This window comes from Bidens hawaiensis, unplaced genomic scaffold, assembly GCF_021521415.1.
Source record: "Bidens hawaiensis isolate Kalapana, Puna unplaced genomic scaffold, B.hawaiensis_p1.1 tig00007737_1, whole genome shotgun sequence".
In the NCBI taxonomy this organism is placed as follows: domain Eukaryota; kingdom Viridiplantae; phylum Streptophyta; class Magnoliopsida; order Asterales; family Asteraceae; genus Bidens; species Bidens hawaiensis.
In genome coordinates this window covers 228,382-252,861 of record NW_027491536.1, presented here as the reverse complement: position 1 = coordinate 252,861, position 24,480 = coordinate 228,382, and the positions used below count along the sequence as shown (strand labels likewise).

Below are 24,480 nucleotides of genomic sequence, written 5' to 3'. Positions count from 1 at the left end.
TTGTTTAACTTATATTAGGTTAACGAATACTTCAAGCTTAAAAAAACAAATGTGTTCATGTCAAATTCCAAAACCTAAAACATTCATGGATCTATCCTAAAACGTTCATGTTCAGCTAGCTTTTAAGCCGTGAATAACATCTCATTTATTTATAAAACTCTTTTATTATCAAATCCTATGTATATTATTAACTTTCTTACAATAAATAAAATTAAAATCCAAAAAAAATATAAATAATATAAACGAATAATGTAAAACAACATATAAGGATGTCAATAAACTACAATAACGTTTAAGCTTAAAACTAGATACTTTCAAGGTTAAACCACGTAATTCAAATTCAATATTGATAGATTAAAGATTCAAATTTATGATTAAGTGGCCAGATCGGTTTCAAAGATTAGCTGATCAATTGATTTTAATTCCTATTTCAGTTCTTATGAAAAGCTAAACAAACCAATGAACAACAAAAAAACGACGGTGTCTCACGACGGTTGATAGTGGTTTCGATGATGGACGGAATTGTTGGATGGTGAGGGTGACCGTGGACGGAATAAATTTGCGTCATAAAGAAGGATCTAATTCATTTATTTATTTGTTTATATGTTTATTTGTTTGTTTGTTTATTTTGCAACGGCAGATATATAAACACAAGAACTCTACTCTAGAAAGATACAAATTAAGAACCTAACAACAGCAAATTACAACTCAATTACAAAAAAAAAAAAAGACACCATTTTCATTAGGGGTGTTAAAAAAATATGTATTGGAAATATCCGAATCATCCAAAATTCGAATATCCAAAACTTTTGGATTTCGGATATTTGAATCTTGGATAACCTAATTTTCGGATACGAATAATGATTTTGAAAAGTTTTGAAAAGTTCATATAGTTTTTAATTATTAAATAAAAGGTATATTGGTTTTTATTAATCCTAACTATCGTCTTTTGGTCGTTGCCGGTCCATCTCGAATAACCTAATTTTCGGATTCGAATAATGATTTTGAAAAGTTTCGAATAGTTCATTAGTTTTTTTAATTATTAAATGAAAGGTATATTGGTTTTTATTAGTCCTAACTATCGTCTTTTGGTCGTTACCAGTCCCAACTAACGAATTGGCTCCTGATGGTCCTAACTTTTAACGTATTTGTTCCCAACGGTCCGCGACTAACAGAATCCTAACGTCGTTAGTTGCAGGTCGCCGGAAAACGTTTTTGACCGGGAAACGATCCAAGCCCAAAGTATGTTAAAATATTCACAATTTTCTAAGTGATTTAATCATTATGAAAAGATTATTTAAGTTTGTTTTTATTTTGCCTTTGAAGTTTGAACGTGATTGGGCGTTCGGAACCTTTTAGTTTGACTCGATAAAGATGCGACTCGCCCTTGCCTTGATGTGACCAGCCTTTGGCCGTCTATGATAGTTATTTTGACATTCCTTAGTCACCATAACTTAGTGAGGACGAGCTTAGCTTCGTATGAGAGTTGGTGGTGCATTTGCTTTTCGCTTTTTCACTTGTTTGGTTTGATTGGTTTGTTTGAATTATATTTTTTTTTTGAAAATTGGTTTTTATTGGTCTTTACTATTGTCTTTTGGTCATTGTCGGTCCCAATTAACGAATTGGTCACTGATGATCTCAACTTTTAATGTATTTGTTTCTAACGGTCCATACCTAACAGAATCCTAACGTCGTTAGTTTCAGGTTGCCGGAAAAACGTTTTTGGCCGGGAAAGTCAATTTTTTCCCGGAAAACACCACCTGAACACCGCCACCACCACCAATTGACTCACTGCCAACCAACCACCATCACTTAAGCACCATTAACTGATTCCGACGATGGTTCTAGGGTTCCGGCGACCTTAATAATTGAGGCTTTTTGTAAGGCCCCGTTACCGATAGCCTTGCTTTCGTGTTGGATTTACTCATAAACGCAGTTCTAATATCAGAGTTAATTAAAAACATTCGCGGAATATAAAACTTTAATAAAACATTCCATAACAAAACACATCTTGTCTTAAAACAACATCTTGTCTTTCAAAATAACAAAACATTAAACTTAAACGTCTTGAGTCTTCCGATGTCAGCCTCTTATTCAGTGCCACGTGTCTCCTCAAGCGAGCTGCCTCATCCTACTCACCTGCGTGCATACTAAAAGTCAGCTACGCTGAGTGAGTTCTAGTTAATCATACATTATACAATACACACAACTTATACTCTTTCATTCATACTTTCATACTTTCATACTTTCTTTTATACTAACTTGCTTTCATATCTTACGTTATAAAGAGCATTACGCCCTACATTCCTCGAGTATTATTAGGGCTCGGTACCCTCCTTCCTCGAGTATTATTAGGGCTCGGTACCCTCTTTCCTCGAGTATTATTAGGGCTCGGTACCCTCTTTCCTCGAATATTAGTAGGGTTCGGTTCCCTAGTTCTCGAATATTAGTAGGGTTCGATTCCCTCTTCGTTACCATACAACCATACATCATACCTCGAGTATTATTAGGGCTCGGTACCCTCTTCGTAACCATACAACCATACAACCATCCTTTCCTTCTTTTATTAACTTTATCACGTTCATACACATAAGCATACATATCATACTTACCTTATACATAGCGTTACAACCTGACAGTACGTGTAATATCCGAAGATCGTAAACGTACTATCAAGCAATTATTCATACATTTCACATTATTCACATAAGGCATACACTTATCTCTTAGGATAAGCGTAATAACAAACATATTGAGTGTGCACACAGTCCCGAAAACATAACACATAAATGGGATAGAAACTCACCTGAATCCTGTTACGCTCTCCGTTAATCGTTATTCCCTTCTTGAGCTGTGCACGGCTAACTGTATAATATTTACACGTATCAATTAACTACTACTACTACTCACATTGTATTTCTATCTTTATATAACCCACAACGAACGGGGGTCCGGGGGCAACGCCCCTGGCAGCGGGGTCTAGAAGCGGCAGCCCCTAGCAGGGTCCAAGGGGCAGAGCCCCTGGCTGGGGTCGAGCTGCTAACTCCAGCGAACTTATCATTAAGCGAACTTAACAATAAGCGAACTTAACATTAAGCGAACTTACCGTAGGCGAACTTAGTGTTAAGCGAACTTAACATTAAGCGAACTTACTGTAAGCGAACTTGGTGTTATGCGAACTTAACATTAAGCGAAGTTAAGCATTGAGCGCACTTATCACCAGGCGAAGTTAAGGCTCGGCGAACTTAGCTTTAGGCGAACTTGCATGCAAGCGAAGTTAAGCTTGCAGGTGAAGTTAAGCTTTGCAGGTGAAGTTATTCAGTTCAGCTACGGGTTTGGTTTTTATCAAGCATTTTGGCGATTTTAATACCCTTGTTATGATTCGACATCACCCACTAACGTTCCCTAACCGTTTTCGTTCGTATATATATCCCGTATATACTATAAAGCTTGGACCTTTAAGCTTAAGGACGTTCAATACAAGATCTACGGTTTATCTTAAACGAACCGTACATGTTTATGGGTTTATTAGGTTCGTCCTAGCATCAAGTTCGCTACTTTACGCTTCGTTTAGATCCGATCTATTATCGTTTCAAGTTTCAAGGCTAAACGTTCAATAAAACGTAAACTTTAAAGGTCAAGAACATACCTTTTGTGCTCGTTCGATCTTGGTTAGCTTGTTTGGGAACTCTAGATCTCGTGTAATAAAGATCTAATACCAACTAACGTTTAATCTCTCTCGGATCTTGCTCGTTTCTCTCTCGGCCGCCGGCCGTATGTGGTGGTGTATGTGTGTGTTTTGAATGTATAGAGAACAAGATGGAAATGAATGATGGTTTAGGGTTTAAGGGTGCTTTAAGGAGGTATTTATACCCCTTAAGGCTCATGGACCTAAGGCCCATTACCCTTAATCCATCTTAATTAAATCCAAGTCCATGATCTTTTCCATATTAGACATTAGTTAATATTATTAAACACACGACAATTTAACGCAACTTTCTTTATTTATTAGAATATTTAGGATGTTACACTTTTACTATAAAAAAGATTCCTGAAGGTATAATACAAAGTTACCATGATGTTTGGAACAAAATTGTTGAGTTTTCTGGAAAAAATGTGTGTTTTCCGGCCAAAAACGTTTTTCCGGCGACCTGAAACTAACGACGTTAAAATTCTGTTAGTCGCGGACTTTTATGAACAAATATGTTAAAAGTTGGGACCGTCAGCAGCCAATTCGTTAGTTGGGGCCGGCAGTGACCAAAAGACGATAGTTGGAACTAACGAAAACCAATTTTCCTTTTTTATTTGGCATTGCTCAAATTTTAATCTGTTGTTGCATTGGCCGGATTTGTGGTTGCATCCAGCGCTGTACAGATTGTGGATGATTCTAATTTAACCAAATTGAATTACCATGTTATGTGCACAGATTTTGCATTTCGTGAATCCTAGCTAGAAACATTTTATAATTTTATGGAGGCATAACCGCATAAGAAAATAAGTCATGTTTATATTTGGACTATATGATATTAAGTTATTCGTAAAAACAACATACATCACAATGGTGTGTTGTAGACTTGCAAGATTTGATTACGGACACCTACAAGTGTTGGCGAATTTTACTTAATGGCAACCGATAACATCAACAACCACCAATATAACACTCACGCCGCGAAGCGTGGGTTGTCACACCCCAACCTACGGCGGAAATGTCGGGGCGTGAACTGATTGTCACAGCGCTATCAAGGTTACTTTAATGCAACATTATAAGTTTCAATATCTATTTAATAATTTCAAATAAAACAATTTATTCAAAGACAATATCCTAACAAAAACAAATAGTGCATCAAACAAACATAAATCATAAAAACATAAGTCTCGTTAAATTTCTCTAACTTTATTCCTTAAGTGATCTTAAACTTGAACTAACTTCACATCACACAGTGACCTGCATATGCGTTAAAAATAGAGTAGTTTTGTAAGGCTGAGTGAGCAACACACCAGTTTTAGTGTACATATAATATTTATAAAAATAGATAGTGCAACAAGTCATATGAGATAAAAAAATTAACCAATGAGCAAAGATAAATGAAATGTCGAGAAGCACGATGGCTATAACGATTGGTGTACGATCATACTATTTCTGAGATTATGATGGGCCTCTCCAAATGCGATTCACAATGAGCACATAAGCACGTAACAAGTATGGTATAAAATTCGTTAGCACATAAGACAATAGTTGCTGTTTTGTGTATAAGTATATATAAGAAATATGTTTACGCATATATCCCCAAAACATTGAAAACATTAAAATAGGGGAATGTGTAACTCACCTCGATAGACGAACAAAGGTGGTTGAGATAATAAGAATGCGGGAAATCACACGTTAACAATAAAGCCTAAAAGGAACAAAGAGAAGTACAGACATGCTAAGTATATGAACTAAATAGATTCATGAAGCTCGATAATTAAGTTAATATTATACCCTTTTAATCATAATTAATTTAATAAAGATATTATATGTAACATTATTAGTTTATTAAATTATATATATAAAGTATATTATAATATTTTATCATATATATAAAAGTAGAATTCATCTTTTAAAGTATTATTAGTTTGTTAAATTAGATTATTAAATATTTTATCATATAAAATATATCTTAAAACATTATTAGTTTTATAAAAAATATTTATATATAAAGTTTACTTATAATATATATATATTAAAACATAAATATTAGTTTATATATTATTATATACATGTGTGTATAGACGACAAAAGATGTGAGAAAACAAGTGTTATATTGTCGGTTTTCAATAAAATAGTATTAATTATTATTATTATTAATAACATGTTTATTAATTGATTTAAAAGAAAATAACAAAATAATGCTAAAAATCCGGGGTTGCAGGGGTCGAACACGCGATCTGCACCCCCGTGACTCAAAGACTTAACTAGCTCGGCTACCTTAGTGACGTGCAATAGGAACCAGAACTAATTAATATAAACAGAAACAAAATTAACCCAGTTTGAATATGAACCCTAATCAAGAGATTACCCCTACATTGCAATTATTATATATAAATGGACCTTTTGTCGAGGCACTTCTGTATATGTGTAACTGTGCTTCTTATATAAGAAGATATATTTTACTTACATAGTACAGACCCGCTCATGAATTAAATCAACCAAGCCCTTTTTTTAACTCAGTGGTAGAGTAATCCCATCGTAACGCGTAAGCCCTTGGTTCAAACCCGACAAGGGGCTCTTGAGTTGGTGTATACAATAGTTGGAGACAAAAGATTCATATGAGAAAACATAAGTAAACGTGCCTCTGCTTGAGCCTCTAAAGATAAAGGCACATGAATAGCGATTTGATCCCCGTCAAAGTCTTCATTGAAGCCCTTACAAACTAATGGATGTAATTTCGAATTAGCAAAAGCAATGTCTCCTTGCATAATATGGATTCCAAACATTCATGATCTGGATGTGAATGTGGCTTTTAATCCCCACGAAAAAACGATCTTAGCCATGTATAACAATTACCTTAACGCGTTTGGATTGACGGTGAACGAGATCTAACAGTTGCAGTCCAAAAATGCTTACGAACGAGCTAGTAAACGATAATGATAATATAAATGATGATAGGGTTACTGTTGGCGACGGCTGAGGGAAGGTGGGTGTGAATTCAGTTGAGTTATAATGATCGTCTATATAGAAAACGATTTTAGGGTTTAGTTTAAATTTCAAATCGGATAATGATGAACAATTGGAGATTATTAACCACGTTTATATCGTTTAATAGGCCGTAAATAAGGTATTATGATAATTAAGAGATCAAGATAACAAAATTTCAAAGTTCAAATTATCAGATTAGGGTTTCGGGTGGCGAAATGGATGAAACGGGTCGGATTCAAGGGTTTGGATAATGGATACCCAGATGTAACATATGGGTTACAACATGATTTACAGTTTAAGTCCCTGATGTTTAAATATGGACACAAAGGAAGATAAATTTTATGTTTTGGGTTAAACATGTCAAAATACAAAAGATATAGTTATAAGTAATAAATATTGATATAATAATAAATTTAACTCGATAAATGCGGGAATTTTATTAATGATAAAGCCCGGACCCGTAAGTGGGTCGGGTAACGGTTACAAATGAAAAACGGGAAAACCTGAATTGTTACAATAGCAAACTGTGATATTTGTGTGTGTATCAATTAAATGCTTATATGCTACATGTTTATTTGTTTATTTTATCGCATTCGGAGAGGTCCATCTTAATCACAATATAGTATGATCATACGACCTTCGTAGTGGCCAAAGCCCGATTCGCTTAACAATGGTTTCATCGACAGCCTCATTTATCACATCATGTCGTTGTAGCCAACGTCTGATTCACATGGGAATGGTTTTACCGACACTCATTATTTGCTCAATGATTTAATGATTTGATTGTTTTATACTCACAAATAATAGTTTTGCTCTTTATTTATATATTATTATATATTATTATATTGTATTCTAAAACTGGTGATCTACTCACTCAACATGTTTTGTTGACAAAAATATCTATTTTGTACGCATTTACAGGTTATCAATTGGATTGTTTATGAAGATGAAGACCACGTAGAGATGACCTTTAAGATTAAAACTTATACTAGATTTTTTGATTGCGTTTTGTAATTTATTTGAATTGTTGTACTTGAATTTTAAATTAATTAATTAAATAATGTCACATTTAAATTGCATGATAATACCTTGTGATTTGTGAACCAAAGTTCGCGCTCCGACATTTCCGGCTTAGGTTGAGGTGTGACAATAAACAGTCGTTAAACCATTCACCCTCCGTTTGCCATAAGCAAAGTTACTCTTCTTCCCGCAACCATAAATATCCCTAAAAAAATTAGCACTAAAAGGATGAAAAGGCTTTTACATGTAAACATAAATATGATTTAATATCATTAACTCTTTCACAAACCAACCAACTGGTAGTATGATAAAATCATTTTCATCCCTCAACATGAAACAATATTTTTCATAACATGTATCAAAATATCAAACACCTCTTAGATTATTTTATGAAGATTAAGTCACATTAAACATGAACTCACAGTCATAGCCTTTTAACAGCCAAAACAACATAACCAAATTCAGTCAATTATTCCTTTAACAATAGATTAAACGATCTCTCTGATGACCAATGCTCGTTGTCATCATAATCAAACACAAAAACAAAAACATAAACAAAAAAAAAAAAAAAAAAACTAGTGTTATTGTTTCTTATTCATAAAAGAAAGGAAATTTGTTTTAAATACTCCCAACTATGTACTATTGGCAAATAACAGTCCCAACTTAACACTTTCCTGGTGGTGGTCCAAACTAAAGGTGTATTTGTTTCCGATGGTCCGCGACTAACGAAACGTTAACCCCGTTAGTCTGATTCTTACGTGGCACGCCCGGTTGTCAAAAAGTGATTACGTGGCAGCTTACATGGCATGTGACTTTTTAAATTATTTATAATTATATTAAAATACTATTTAACCCAACCCAGCCACCCGTCACCCCCCTTCTGCAACCAAAACTTCATCTCCGGCACTCCGTCGAGCCGCCACCACCACCTTCATTGTAAAGCATAATTACCTCAGGCTTTAATTTCTTAAACCCAAAACGAGTCGGATACGAGTTCCTCGGAGGAGAAGGTGCAAAAGTATCAAAATTTTGAAGCCTATATGTTCGCGTTTCATACAAATACTACGACTAATCGAAGCTCCCCGGAGTTACAAACCTAATTCAGAGATCTCAGATTGACGACGGAAAGCTGCAACTCGATTTCCCGGTGACGTGGATTCGAAATTACAGTGATTGATTGTAGATCTAAGAGAAAGAGAAAGAGAGAGGGACTCTTGTGAATCGAAAGGGATAAAGCGGCTAGGGTTCCGCCCAACGTATGGTGGCTCAACGGTAGCCGGCATTAGCGGTAGAAGGGCTGAGACGACTGACAATGGTAGTTAGATAGGTGGACCACGTTTCACTAATACCTGAACCACTTGAACTTTCCCATGGGGTTAACTTTGGCCGGAAAAATTAAGTAATGGTGGTGGACAGGTGGTGGGTTGAAGACAAAGATGGTGGTGGTTGTGTGTTGAAGATGGTGTACGGGAGAATGGGAGATGAAGTGGTGGTTAAATAATCTTTTAATATATTATATAATATATTTATAAATAATATTAACAGTCACATGACATGTAAGCCGACACATAAGCAATTTTTGACAACTAAGTGTGCCACGTAAGCATCGGACTAACGGAGTTAACATTTCGTTAGTAGTGGACCATTGGAAACAAATAACTCTGTAGTTGGGACCGCCACCAGCCAAGTGTTAAGTTAGGACTTTTATTTGCCAATAGAACATAGTTGGGAGTATTTAAAACCAATTTTCCTAAAAGAAATTAGGATTACAGTCCTAAAAACGATAAAACTTGAAGAACCTCTAAGATGAGGCCAATCTCATCAAGCCCCAAAAGTTTGAAAGAGAAAAACTGAGACCAAAATTTGCATGAGGCCTTTGGTGTAACATTCGCAACACTTTCGTTCCATTTTGTCCAACTTTAGAAGTTGAGGGACCTTTTGATCATTTTTCCAAGCTTAAATCCAAGGATAATATATAATTTTTCAAATTGCAGATTAGACGAGCCATCTCATTTCTTGATGGTATGTATCAAACATAACTTGGATATTAAGGTTTTTTTTGTGACGGAGTGTCTCATACGCCTACAATTTTGTGAAGGGGGTATGAGACGGACGGTCTCATTTTATGACGGAACGTCTCAATTCAGCAAAAGGTGTCAAAACACGACCCTAACGTGTCACAACTCAACTGGTGACTCATCTTAGCGAGTTGGTCTAAACATATTCATGCTTGAACGTCCATTTCATGCACCAACATTTCCATAATCATCTCACACTCCAAAATTAAGTTTAAGCAAGTCAAGGTGCATGTTCTTGGTGGTCTTCAAGCTAAAGAAGGTGATTTTGATCAAGCAAGACCCTGACCAAGTGTTTCCCGTAGCACTAGAAGCATTCACAAGTTATTCCTAGGTTCGCTCATACTTTGGAAGTAAGGTATACTGCATTCAAACTCGTTTAAATTTTGTTTCTTATGATTAAGCTAGCATCCAAGCTAAGATACATCGAACATCGGTATAAATGATTTTATAGATGAAGGATATGTGTTTTCATTCATGTTCAAGTTTATAGAATACTTAAACGGACGTTGGAATGATGTCAAAGTCATTTTTAGCCTTAACGGGCCAAACTGTGGGATTAGACAAAACGTCTAATCATGTGACGGCCCGCCTCTTCCCAAAACTTGATATCGGTCAAGATTTTACATGTGATGACATGTCACACATATACGAACCGTCTCATTTTGATATGATCCATCTCATATTAAAATTTGTTGTTTTAAAGGAAATCTAGTTTTGAACTTATAAACTGAACCAAACTTTATAACCAATGTTTAAAACGATAAAATCAGGCCAGTGTGGTCGTGGTCTGGAGCTAGATCAAGTGACGATACGGGTATTAATGTAAACCTATTTTATTATTGGTTAAACATCATTCACTCGCAAAGATTTTCAAATGAAATCACCACATCATACATAATAGACAATCACAGGTGATACATCAAACATTTTACAAACAGTCTTTAACTCAATAAGATAAACTGGTTGCTTGTTTTAAAGGACTCGGTCAAATGTCTACATGAGATTACATGATATTTAAGAAATGTTATAGAGTAAAGTGTCAAAATCGTCCTTCAGGTTTGATTAATTATGCGATTTTAGTCCAAAAATGTTTTTTTTTTGTGCAACTAGGCCCTTAAGGTTAACCACTTCTTACGTACCAATTACGTCCAAATCACTAACTCAGTTAGATTTTTGGCTTAACTTTAAGGGTATTTTGGTAATTTTAGGTTATTTATTATTTATTAACTCAATAATCCACTTTTTTTAACTAAAGAAAAACAAACATAAAAATAAAATAATACTTTACAACAAAAAAAATAGGGAAAATTCCCAAAAGAGCCCATTTGAGGAGAGAGAGAAATAAAATAGCCCTTAAATATTTAAGTTTCCCAAATCTTAACAAATTTCAATTGAGGCGACACTTTGGTTTTCGTTCCGATGATATCTCTAGCCTAATTAAAAGCTGACATGTGGATAAAGACTGACATGAGCAGCCAAAATTTTGTAAATCTTGAGGGTTCCGTCTAAATTATTTCATTAAATCTTTTTCTATAAAGCAGTCTCCCTAGACGGTTTTTTTATGTTTCCTACATGGTCCGTACAAATCTATTTTTTTTTTTGAAAAAAGGGTATTTTAAATTCCGTTTGCCAAGACGCATTTTAGAAGGAGATGGTATTTTCATTGGTTTATCGGAGGTGTAATATTCAAACTCGTCTATCGGAGGTGTGATATTCTTCGTTTTTGTGTTTTCTATCGAAGACTAATTGTTATTGAAGTTTGGTTTAATAAATAAAGACGAAGTATGATTTCTGACAGAATCTAGTTCCAATCGGTTTAACTACAACGGGCCTTTGGGCGCAAGGTTTTTCCGAAAACATGAGATGATGGACTTGAACTACCTAGTGTTCTCACCTTTTAAAAATCACGAGCATATGACGTCGTCTTTTATCATTGGGTTACCTAAGTAGTTGGGTCTTATTCGTTGCTCGTTAAAAAAAATATAGTGCTCCGTCTGTTTCTTGTTTTTATACACAGGCCATACCAATCACTCTATAGTCTGAACCAATACCTCTCTCTTTTTCATGCACATGCCATTTCAAGCAATCTTTTAATAAATTAATTTTTAAAAGGGCAGGCACTATTGACTATTTCACTTTTTTTTGTTTATTATTTTAGTCAGTTAAAAAGTTTTTTTTAACACTATTTATGTTTCTCTCGCATGCATATACAGATATACATTGATTTTTCTATTTGTGTGAGCGTATATTTACATATATGCTATGCAAACATACACACTGTATATGTTATACAGCGTGTAACTTGTTTGTTTGTGTGTGTATATATATATATATATATATTTAAGTTCAGGAGAGAAATAAGATTATTGTAAGAAGTTATATCAACCAATCAAAATTTTTTATTTTATTTTTTCTTTTAATTAATTACAAGGGTACAATGGTAAATATTAAATTTGTTTATATTTGGAAAGAATTAACTCGCATTAATTAAAGCTTAATAACCTACACCAATCATAATAATAACCTACACATTATTCATATTAATCTACACAGATCATACTATAACCTATATCGATCATATTAATAACCTACATATTATTCATGTTAACCTACACAGACCATACTATTAACCTACACTGATCATAATATTAACCTACACATTCTTTATATTAACTTACATATTATTCACATTTTAGTCAAATGTGATTTTATAGGTAACAAAACTCTATTTACAACACATATACATACGCAACTAAAAATTTTCCTACACATATTGATTGTAACATACTTAAATTAATAAACCTTGTAAAAAGATGAATATTTTGTACACAATTTTACATTCCACATACACACAATTAATCATACATATGTTTGTATATATTTTATACATAAATTATGAACCTGTATTATTATTTATATAATTAAGTTAAATTTTGAAAAGTATTAGATTAATTAATTAATCTAGTTATGGTTGTATAATTAAATTTAGTAGGTTACATAACAAAAATTTACTATTATATCCTTCAACATTAAAACTTTTCATATCAGTTTCGAATTTATTACACAATTACCACTATAAATCTGGATCATTGATTTGACCAAATCAAATGGTTCAAGATCACTTCTCACACTTCTTGCAATAATCTCATTTCTCTCTTGAACCATCCCTATATATATATATATAGGTTGGATCAAATACAAATGAAATTAGCATGCTAAACATGAGAATCAAATAGAGTAATTATATATAAAAATAGAGTAATTATGTAATTACATAGAGTAATTACATAATTACTCTACTTGTATATATAATTACTCTACTTGATTCTCACGTTTAGCACGTTAATTTCAATTGTCGGTTAACATTCCCATATATATATATATATGTATGTTCTTGTATTAGTAATTTTTCATTTTAAGATAATAAAGTTTTCTCTATCTACTTCATTTCTTATTTTCTTTCTGTGTTATCGTTTTCAACTATTACAATTTATGTATGACCACTTATTAAAAAGACTTGAAAATTGTATTTCAAAATTAGAATTTCCGTACATTTATTTTGCTACAATTTCTTGATTAGTGTGATTATACAAAAACGTCAGTTCATTTATTTTTAAGAGATGGGTTGGAGATGAACCCCTTTGCAGCCGCTTTCCCGCCTTGTTCAAATTAGAAAGACATAAAAGATGCATGGTTCGAGACAAAATTATGGGAGGCTCATCTTTGAATGGTTGGAACTGGTCATGGGTAAGTGAACCTGCAACACAATCCGAAGTTGATGAACTATGGGATTGTTTGGATCTACTTCCTAGGACCATTTTGGAAGATTGTGAAAATAAATGGTCTTGGTGTCTTGAGAGTGATAGAAGCTTCTCTACCAAATCTAGGAGGCATTATAATGTGCAACCCACTTTTGTCATTGGAACAGGTGGGTCCCTCTAAAAGTTAACATATTCGGGTGAAGATAGACTTGGGAAGAATTGCTACCTCGGATGCTTTATACAAAAGAAATGCTATTGATGAAGTTAAGTGGTGCCCGTTATGCCAAGACGAAAGAGAATATATCGAGCACATCTTCCTTTCTTGTTATGTCACATCGGTAATATGGCAATTTGTTAGTAACTGGTGTGTAATTCCTTCAATATATGCTTTTGAGGTTTGAGACCTTCTTAAAATTCACTTAACTAGTGGCACACAAGGGAACAAAAGAAAAGCAATTTAATCGGTGATCCTCACGGCTTTGTGGTGTATATGGAAGATGCGAAACATGGTTCTCTTTGATAACAAACAGGTCTCGATTAATCATATAAAGGAGGAAATTAAGAGAAATAGTTTCCTATGGGTCAAAAGTAGAGGGAAACTAAAGGATGTGAGTTGGGCTGATTGGTGTTCATTTTCATTTTATATGTAAATATTGTTTAGGTGTGTTACTTTTTTGGGTGTGTTCTAGTCTAGCTCCTTGCTAGACTAGTTGGTTTTTTTCTAATAAAATTTGTCGTTCAAAAAAAATTAAATTTTAATAGATAACTTTATATTAAGTTTTAAAAAGTTAATTACTAAATATATATTATATATAGATTTATGACATTTTGGCTTGGTTAAATAGCTCCACAACTTCATACATAACGTATCAAATGCAACTTGTAAGTTGTATAAACACGTTTTTATTGTCGAAGCGCATATCTTCTTGGGTGGCCTATGGTAAGGGGTGGCTGATGGATAGTGCAATTACTTGTTTTGAGGGCAACACACGTAAGCCACAAATTTCACTTTGTTTGAGGGCAACACACGTAAGCAGCAAATTTGGCCTTTGAAAAAGATGTTGCACATATAAGCAAGGGTGTACAAAACCGGTTTTTTACCAAACTGAACCGGTTTGGTCAAAGCCTGGTCAAAACCGGTTTGGGTTTAGAAACCGTTTTAGGAACAAGAAGGTTGATCTGGTCCGGCTCGGTTTAGTTCGGTTTAAAATTGGTTTGGTAGATCAGAAGGGAACCGATCCCAGAACCCACGGTTTCGGTCGGTTTGGGTGAAACTTGTTTTATTGTCAAACCAGTTCGGTTGGTTTGCAGAACCGGCCCAAACAGGGTTTTTTGTACACCTCTACCTTACCACCCCACCAAAGAAGGCGGCGTTGCAAAAATCCTGACTAAGTGTCGATTAATCCCCGATAATCGCTAGTCCTCACTTCACTGTTTAATTTTGGGCTAATCGATCATGGTCAAATTCGACCAAAATTAGGATTAATCGACTTTTCCTGATAAGATTTTAGCCAAGATCAGCTGTTTCTGGCAAGATTCTAGCCAAAACCAGGAGTTTCCAATGAAATTCCAATTTCCGGCCAAAATAAGTTTTTGTATGTCTAAAACTGAAAATTACATATAAAAATGTGTATGTGTATATATAAACTGAAAATTATACATTAAAGTATAATCCGATTAATCATGATTAATCCCGATTAATCACTAGTTCTCACCCCACGCCCAACTATATACAACACTGAAAGTAGGAATGTCATGCACATATAAGTACAATCTAAAGAGCCTGGCAATAATGAATATATGAAGGCTCCGTCTACTGAGACACCCCATTTTTCTGTTTTGACACCTGATATAGGTCATATTGATTAATATGAGGCATATTAGTCCGTCTAACAGACAAAAAGCTGGTCATTGTTAGTTCTTGTATGCTTGTTATGCCAATATGTACCATAATGGTCAATATGGACCATATGAACCACAGTGTGATAATTTTTTATGAAAGTTGAAGTTGCTTATACGATGATATGTACAAACATGAATGTAGCGCGTCATGCGTATCTACATTTCAAAAGCCAATCAATTATATTCTCTTTGTTTTCTGTGTCGTCAATTAGTTCATATTCAACGTAGATGACATTCTCATCATACACACAAAATGCACATCCCACACCTTCGAAAATCATGTCATGTATTATGACTATTGCATGCATCATTCGTCTAATTTTTTTGTTGATCATGCTCGTGTCGGGTTGCTCACCTCGTGCCACTTTAACTTTAGGACACCGAATGGGCGTTCAATATAATTTATTGCCTTCTCTTGAGCCACCTTAATTTCTTTCATTTATCATCTTGTGGACATGTGAATGGTTTCACAATAATGAACCACGAGGGATATATCTCATCACCAAGATAATAGTTGTGTTTGTATTTGACTCCTGAAACTAGAAAAAGACTCTTGAGCCGTACCATCTTGTACGTCATTGTAAAACCCCGACTGATGACTAAGGACAGTTAAATCATTAATTTTATCTTTAGATTTATTTATAAATCGTTTGTTTTACTTGATAATCAATAGGTCGAGTGCTAACGTGACACATCTGGTGACAGTTATTATCGTCATTCTTGTATAACTAACAACTAGTGGTTGCTCCGGCGCTTAAAATATTTAAATATTTTGCGTGTGGAACTCAACAACGGACACGAATATCACAAGGCAGATGCACAAACACATTCTTCAACATACAAAAAAAGGGTGTTGATTTGCGCAATTGAAAAAAAGTTGCAAGTTGTTCTTCAATTACCTAAATTCGACAAAATTGTGTTTAGATAACTGCTATTAACAAAAACCACAACAACAAAACCCGATGTAAAATGAGTATTTCGATGATGAAAGTCGGCACATAAATCGTCCTCTTTATAACAACTTCTTCTACCATGGTCGTTCAACCATTCATCCTCCGTTTACCATGACCAAAGTTACTCTTCTTCCCGCAACCATAAATATCCCTAACAAAATCAGCACCAAAAGATGAAAAGGTTTTTACATGTAAACATAAATATGATTTAATATCATTAACTCTTTCATAAATCGACCAACTATTTGTATGATAATATCATTTTCATACCTCAACCTAAAACAATCATTTTCAAAAGATGTATTAAAATATCAAACATCTCTCAGATTATTTTATAAAGATTTAGTCACATTAAACATGAACTCACAGTTAGTGCATTTAAACACCCATACAACATAACCAAATTCAGTCAATCATTTCTTCAACAACCGATTAAACGATCTCTCAGATGAGCCAACGCTAATATAATCAAACACAAAAACAAAACTAGTGTTCATCGTTCATATTCATAAAACAAATTAGGGTTTCAACCCTCAAAAAGATAAAACTTGAAGGACCTCTCATGCCAATCTCATCAAGCTCCAAAAGTTTGAAAGAGAAAAAATGAGACCAATATTTGTATTGCGCCCTTGGTGAAACATTTGCAACACTTTTATGCCATTTTTGACAACTTTAGAAGTTGAGAGACTATTTAATCATTTTTCCAAACTTAAATCCAGGGATGATCTATAATTTTTCAAATTTCAGATGAGACGGACCGTCTCATTTTGTGGCGGTCCGTATCAAACATAACTTGGATATTAAGTTTTCTTTTGTGACGTAGTGTCTCATACGCCTTCAATTTTGTGACATGGGTATGAGACGAACCGTCTCATTTTGTGACAGTCCGTCTCATTGCTCAGTTCAGCAAAAGGTGTCAAAACACGACCCTCACGTGTCACAACTCAATTGTTGACTCATCCTAGCGACATCGCCTATAAATATCCATGTTTGAACGTCCATTTCATGCACCAACATTTCCATAATCATGCATCTCACGCTCCAAAATGAAGTTTAAGCAAGTTAAGGTGTGTGTTCTTTGTGTTCTTGGTGGCGTTCAAGCAAAATAAGGTGATTGTGATCAAGCAAGACCATGACCAAGTGTTTCCAGCAGCATTAGAAGTATTCACAAGTTATTCCTAGGTATGGTTATAGTTTGGAAATAAGGTATAGTGCATTCAAACTCGTTTAAAGTTTGTTTCTTATGATTAAGCGAGTATCCAAGCTAAGATAGATTGAACCTCGGTATAAATGATTTTATAGATGAAGCATAAGTGTTTTCATTCATGTGCAAGTTTATAGAACACTTAAACGGACGTTGGAATGATGTCAAAATCTTTTTAGCCTTAACGGGCCAAACAGTGGGATTAGATGAACCGTCTAATCATGTGACGACCCTTCTCATCCCAAAACTTGATACGGGTCAATATTTTACTTGCAAGAGCATGTCACATATTAAGACTATCTCATTTTGATACGGCCAGTCTCATATTAAACTTTATTATGTTAAAGAAAATTAAGTTTTGAACTTATAAATCGAACCGGACTTTATAACCGAGGTTTGAAATGATAAAACCAGGATAGTGAGGTATATAGCTGGATCAAGAGATGATCCGGGTATACATGTAAACCTATTTTTATTATAGATTAAACATCATTTATTCACAAAAGTTTTCAAATGAAATCACCACATCATACATAACATAAAATCATAGGTGAATATATCAAACTTTTACAAGAAGTCAACATATTTAACTCGATAATATAAACGATTTGTTTGTCTTAAAGACCTAGTCAAATGTTTACATGAGATTACATGGTCTCTAAGAAGCGTTATAATACAAAATAGAAAATAAAATCAACTCGGACTGATTACACATGTATTTAGGTATGTTTTGATTCTTTTGGAGACCATGCGATACATTGCAAAGAATTACGTGGCTTTAAATACAGACATGATCGATTTGGTTAGGGATGTTATGTGTGATGTTCTTAAACGGGCAGGGATTTCTGCTAAAAATGAGGTCATGTTAACTTTCTTACGAATCCGTTGGAAGGGATGTCCATTTTACGGCTAGCTAATATTCTTGTGTTTGAGTGGGCAGGGGAACACGCTTGTGTGAGCCTTATAGGAGTGTCTACTCTTGTTGAGCTCAGGGACCGTAGGTTTGTTGTGGGTTAGGCTGCGTTGAAGGTTGAATCGAGCAAAGTTGTTAAACACGAGAAAGCTAGTTTAGATAATCAACATGTGTTAGCTATTTTCTTTTGATACGTTTGGTTTTCTAGCTCTGAGGATATGAATTTTCTAAGCAGAGTTCAGCGTGGCGTGCATGGTATTTTCTCGTCTCCAAGGGTCCCAAAGCTTCGTTTTTAGTATGATTGACTTTGCTATTCAAAAGGGGGTTACAGTGTAGCTTGTTGCCCGTTTATCTGTCACTTTATTGTAATCGTTTTAAGTTTAATGAGAAATCTTTGTTTAAACTGGATTGAATGTTACAATTATTAAGCTATTTCAAAATTTTTAAGACATGGGGGTTATTTTAGGATTGGGCTGTTTAAAGTATACATTGGACCAAAAGTCCAAATATAATTTATCCCTTTAGCATATGGTTGTAAAAGCCACGTCTATGCGTCAATTAATCATTAATTAATTGTTAGTCTATACTTCTCTGACTGTCACTGATTAATTACTATTAGATCATAATTTGTGAATATTGAAAATTTTATAATATTAAATTTGGTATATGTATATATGTATATTTGAGAAACTACATATACAAATTCCGATCCAATTAGTCTTTGACTAGTGTCTAATGAGTTCTATAACATTGTTTTTTTTTTTTTTTTTTTTTGAACATACAAGCTTTCCTCCTACTATTTACATTATACCGCCAATGCCAGGAATCGAACCCTGGACCTCTCACCAAAAGGCCAAAGCCTTTACCATCCCACCAAAGTGGTGATAACATTGTTTTAACTTTTAACTTTTAAGCCTTAACTCCCATCTCATTGGCTCTTCGTGAAATGCTGAAATTAAGGGCGCTTGTTAAAAACCATTAAAGAAACATAATATTTTTTTGTGACTTTGATACCTAACTCATCCTCTAAATAAACATGATATATTATAAAGAGGAAATTACACATAAATTTTTTTGGAAAAAAGACATCATAAATACACATGATTATTACTTCCAACATGCATGCATGACACCCTTATCACATTGCACTCACATCTAGACCCAAAAACTTCAACATAACCCAAGATTCATTTATGATCTTGTCATCCACACCATTCCTTAATGGTTGTGCAAAAAACAACCAACCACAAGTCACAAGCAAAAACACCAATGTAAGCATCCACGACACAACACCATGCAATTGTAACCTACCCTTAACAACCTTCTTAACACACACCTCAATTGCCATGCACACCCATGCACTACAAAAAACCACGTCACCTCCCACGTAGGCGGAACGCGCAACAAATACAAAAACATCAACTCGTGCATTAGCCCCGACACAGCAAAGGTCGCAATAATCGCTAATTGTTGGCTCCAAAACATACCAAGAGTTCGGTTTGTGATCACACGAACTGGATTATACACCGTATCCCTTAGGATACTGGAGGCCACAAGGTTCCACCTGCGGCCTTTCTCCTGAAGCGATGTAGCTAGGTAAGGTTCATTGTATTGTGGTTCAGTCTGGATATCGAATCCAAGAAAAATTCTTAACAAAAAGACAGTGAGGGCCAGACCTAACTCGAAACCAATGTACATATGTAAAATGTAGAAAATTGTTATTACAACCAAGTGGAGGTTATCTTTGTAGTGATAAGCATGTATGATCATAATGAGAATCGCTGCTTTTCACGTCAAAAGAATCGGTTTAGGCAATGAAAATGGATTTGAGGCTAATAAGATTTTCTTATTGGATTGTTTAGGGTTGAATGGTAGCAAAGCAACCGCAATGAAAGTGGGGATTGGTATGTGGAAGATAAAGGGCCGTGGTTGAAGGCAAAGAGTAAGAGTTTGAAGTTACCGAGCCAAACGAGGTAGAAGAATGTGGGGAGGGTGAGATAGACGGTGGAGAGTGGTAGTGGGAGGACGAAGAAGGCGGTGATGATGGGGAGAAGAGAGAGTAACCTTGGGACGCCATGGGCTACCCGATCTGGAATGAAGTAGCAGTACAAGATGGAGGAGATGGAAATAGACCATATGTTGATGAAGGTTTTGAGTTCATCACCATATTTCATTTTTGACTTGATGGGAAGTGAACATGTCTAAAATTTTAGTGCCTGTCAGTTTTTATAATGTGAATTCTAATAATAAGGATAATGAGGCATATTTATCACTCTCAACTATCAACTGCCCATTCAATTTTTTATAACAATTTCAACATTATGGAAGCAGTAAAGCCTGAACATTTTACAAATTTAAACTTACACGACTTTTTCATTTCAAACTTGAGCGTTTACTATTATTCTTCAACCCATAAAAACGAAACGATGTTGATTTTTATCTTTTACCACCTTGGACACCGAAAGAGGATCGGATGATATTATCAAAAATAGAATCCTTCGTTGATTTCTAAATCATCCAACACGTGCATGCCGAGATAGATTGAATAGTTAGGCATTCCTCCTTGTTTGTATGCTTGGAAAAATTAAGGATATCTTATACAGGCTGAAAATAAACACGTATTGATAATTTAACCCAATTGTAAATAATCTACCATACCCATTTGACAACATTGCAATTAGTATTTTAATTTTTTAAACACATAAAAATGAATAAGGGCTCTCTCTTATCAATGAGTTTTAGCTCAACTGGCATTGAGAGAGAAGTGAAACTTTAGGTTGGAGGCTGCAAGGTTTCAAATTTGAATCAAAATCCAACAGGGTTTTACCGTAGTGGGACATCATGATTTTACCATAGTGGGACTTCGGGCAGCGGGGTTTTCCAAGAACAGGAGATAGTGGACTTGAGATCCCAGCACTGTCTATAATCATAAACATATGTGGTCGTCTTTTGTCATTGAATTACCTGAATAGCTAATCGATGTCGAAAGGTCAATCAAAAACATTTATAAAATACATTTACTTGCAAGATCAAGTAAGGTGTCGAATCCACAGTGAATCAGTGGAAAGTGCAAGTTTGACTCATAACTTATTAATTATTAAACTAAACGGACAGACGATGTCAAGTGGTTTGGAAATTAATTTAGTTGTAAAACAATTTAAGAAAACAGTGACCACACTTCAGGTTTGGGATATGCAATCTGACTGACAATAATTTATACAAATCGGGAAATCATGTAGACATGATTCGTGTATTAGAATAGAAAAATGATTACTAGACACATTCGTTTGGTTATGATGATGCACAGAACTTAATCCGAATAATTGACACAACTGAACACATTCTACTTAATTACCAGTTCATTAATATAAAACTTAGCATCTATCAATGATTAATGGTAAACCGTTCAATGACGATAAGAATTTAATCCTAAATGTTGATGAGCACAAACCAACAAATTTATGATAAACGAAAGTCCCAAAAACACAATTGTTTAATCAATTCCAACAAACATATAGATTCAATCAACCAAAAGATTAATCAAAACTAAATCCCAATACATGTAATATTCATAAAAATAATCAGTTCATATGCAAACCCTACACCTGAAGTGGTCACAAGTGGTTTAGCATTGCCTCTGCATCACGATTGACTCGAATATAGATTGGAAGGATGAAACCATTGATGATTTGGTGATTGAGGTGTTAAGATGGTGAAAAATTGCTCCAAAATCTTCCTTGGTGGCTAGGGTATGAATAACAATCAACTTTAGGGTTTTATCGGCTTAAATATGAAAGAAAAATAACCAAATCACTTTTATGTCACACCAGGCCATAAGCTACGGTCTGGTCGTAGCCTACGGTCTGCCTTACGGTGGCTACATCATCAAAACACCGTTTTTTTCATAAAATCTTCATTCCAACTCCGTTTTCTTTCCCGTTTGCGGCCACGTATTCGTATTTCAATTCTCTATAATATCATATATCATTACTTTAATTTCCTCTCCTTCCTAAATGCTTCAAATTAACTCATTTAAGCTCCGATCACCTGTAAACATAAACCAATCAAAGTACTTGTGGTCTATACATATAAACAAGTAAAAAACACAATTTAAAACACTTAAAATATGTTCTTTCAACCACACATCAATAGCCGAGCCTTATTCATTGCTCGTTTAAAAAAAAATTAGTGCTCTATCTCTATTTCTTGTTTTTATACATTGGCCATACCAATCAGTCTGTCGTCAGTAAATTGAATCAAGGGCTCTTTTTTTTTAATGCACAATTGCACATGCCAGACCAATCAATCTCTAAATAAATTATTTTTTTAAAGGTGGTGTAAACGGGACACCAATTGACACTATGTCATATATAAACTGTAGACATTGTAATCAGTTAAACATGTTTTTTTTTAACATTTTTTCATGTTTTTTTGGCTCTCTTCTTGGGGCAGTAAGGATCCTTGTACATGTCCAGTGATTGGCAATGTTTTAAAAAACGGTTTTTTAATTGTATCATATTTGGTTATAAAATGGTACAGATTGAACATGGTTATGCAAGAAGATTCAACTAGGTTGAATATTTCACCTTGTAATTCCATGTAAATACAATTTCATCTCAAAATATAACCAAAATGTATATTAATAAGCATCACACATGAACAATGATTGAGTCAAATAAAACGTTTGTACTTTGTATACGAAATTAATCGATTACTAAAGATGCAAACAAACTAACCTTGGATTTGAAGAATACAAATTTTGTTGATTAACGAATCATCATTTATTGTGTTTACTCGTTTCAGTTTTATCCGCTAGGTGAAAAATCAGTTTTAAAATATATGGGACGTACAAAAAAAATAAAAAATATCTTGGGTTTAAAACCGGTTTGCCGGTTTTAAACAGTATTTTAAAAAAAGAGTCAGTACGATGTTCAAGCAAACCGCCAAAAATACTAGCCTCTAAATACCGGTTGTCTTACCGAAATCTCGTATAACTGGTTTAATCGGTGTGCACGGTCACATCTACCGGAAGTAGATTGATTAACGAACAACTACAATATACCTGAATGGCTAATTCAAGTTAAGTTCTTTCAAAATTCATGTCAACAGCATTCTTCAAGCCTACATGTTGAAGAATGGCTAATTCATGTTAAGGTCTTTCTGTCTATCTCTTTATGAGATCCGATGTTTAGATAATCGGCATAAATTGCAATTGTTGCGAACTTTAAGAGCGAAAATGTTGATAATATGACAGACAAATCCATAATGCATTAATAGAGTATGTCCTTGTAGGCCCACTTTTATAAAATTGCCACTGCCTTTATTTATTCTTAGTTATGCATTCTAACTACTTATGTGTCACTCAGTCTCAGTGGCGGATCTAAACCATAATCTCAGGGGTAACGTTCAAATTTTTTTTTACCGTATTTCATACAATATAAACGGATTTTCTTTACCATTTTTCATGCAATAACCAAAAAAAATTTTAAGATACTGCATACAATAGTTTTTTTTTTGTTTTTTTATTTAACTTGCCTTTGGACCAATATCATCATTTTCTTGTAATTTTCGTTTAAAAGTATTGCTAGTAAGACTTTGTTGTTTCATCTTCCAAGTTCCCAAATTTTTGAAGGGACAAAATTTAAACCATAAATCCATAATCAATTTCAATTTACATATAAACCCTAAATCCCTAATAAATTACAATTTCCAATTTATATTGTCCGAATATCCATCAAACCATAATCAATTTTTCAGTTGCGACCAATGGGGTGATGCTCTATTGCCAAAGGCAAAACCTTTAAAACACCTAGGTTGGAGGGGGGTATTGGGTTCAAATCCTATAGATAACAAAAACTAAAAGAAGTTCATTGTTAAAAAAAATCATTTAATTGCCCATAAACAATTCCAAAATAACAATTCAAAACAAATAGTTTATTTAGTTTGTGGTTAAGTTTGGTTGGGCTTTAA

The 24,480-nt window shown here is 34.2% G+C and overlaps 1 pseudogene; it reads right to left on the bottom strand.

Moving 5' to 3' along the window:
• Window positions 1–19,637: 19,637 nt before the first annotated feature.
• On the bottom strand, window positions 19,638–20,833 carry LOC143635815 (long-chain-alcohol O-fatty-acyltransferase pseudogene; annotated as a pseudogene).
• Window positions 20,834–24,480: the final 3,647 nt, after the last annotated feature.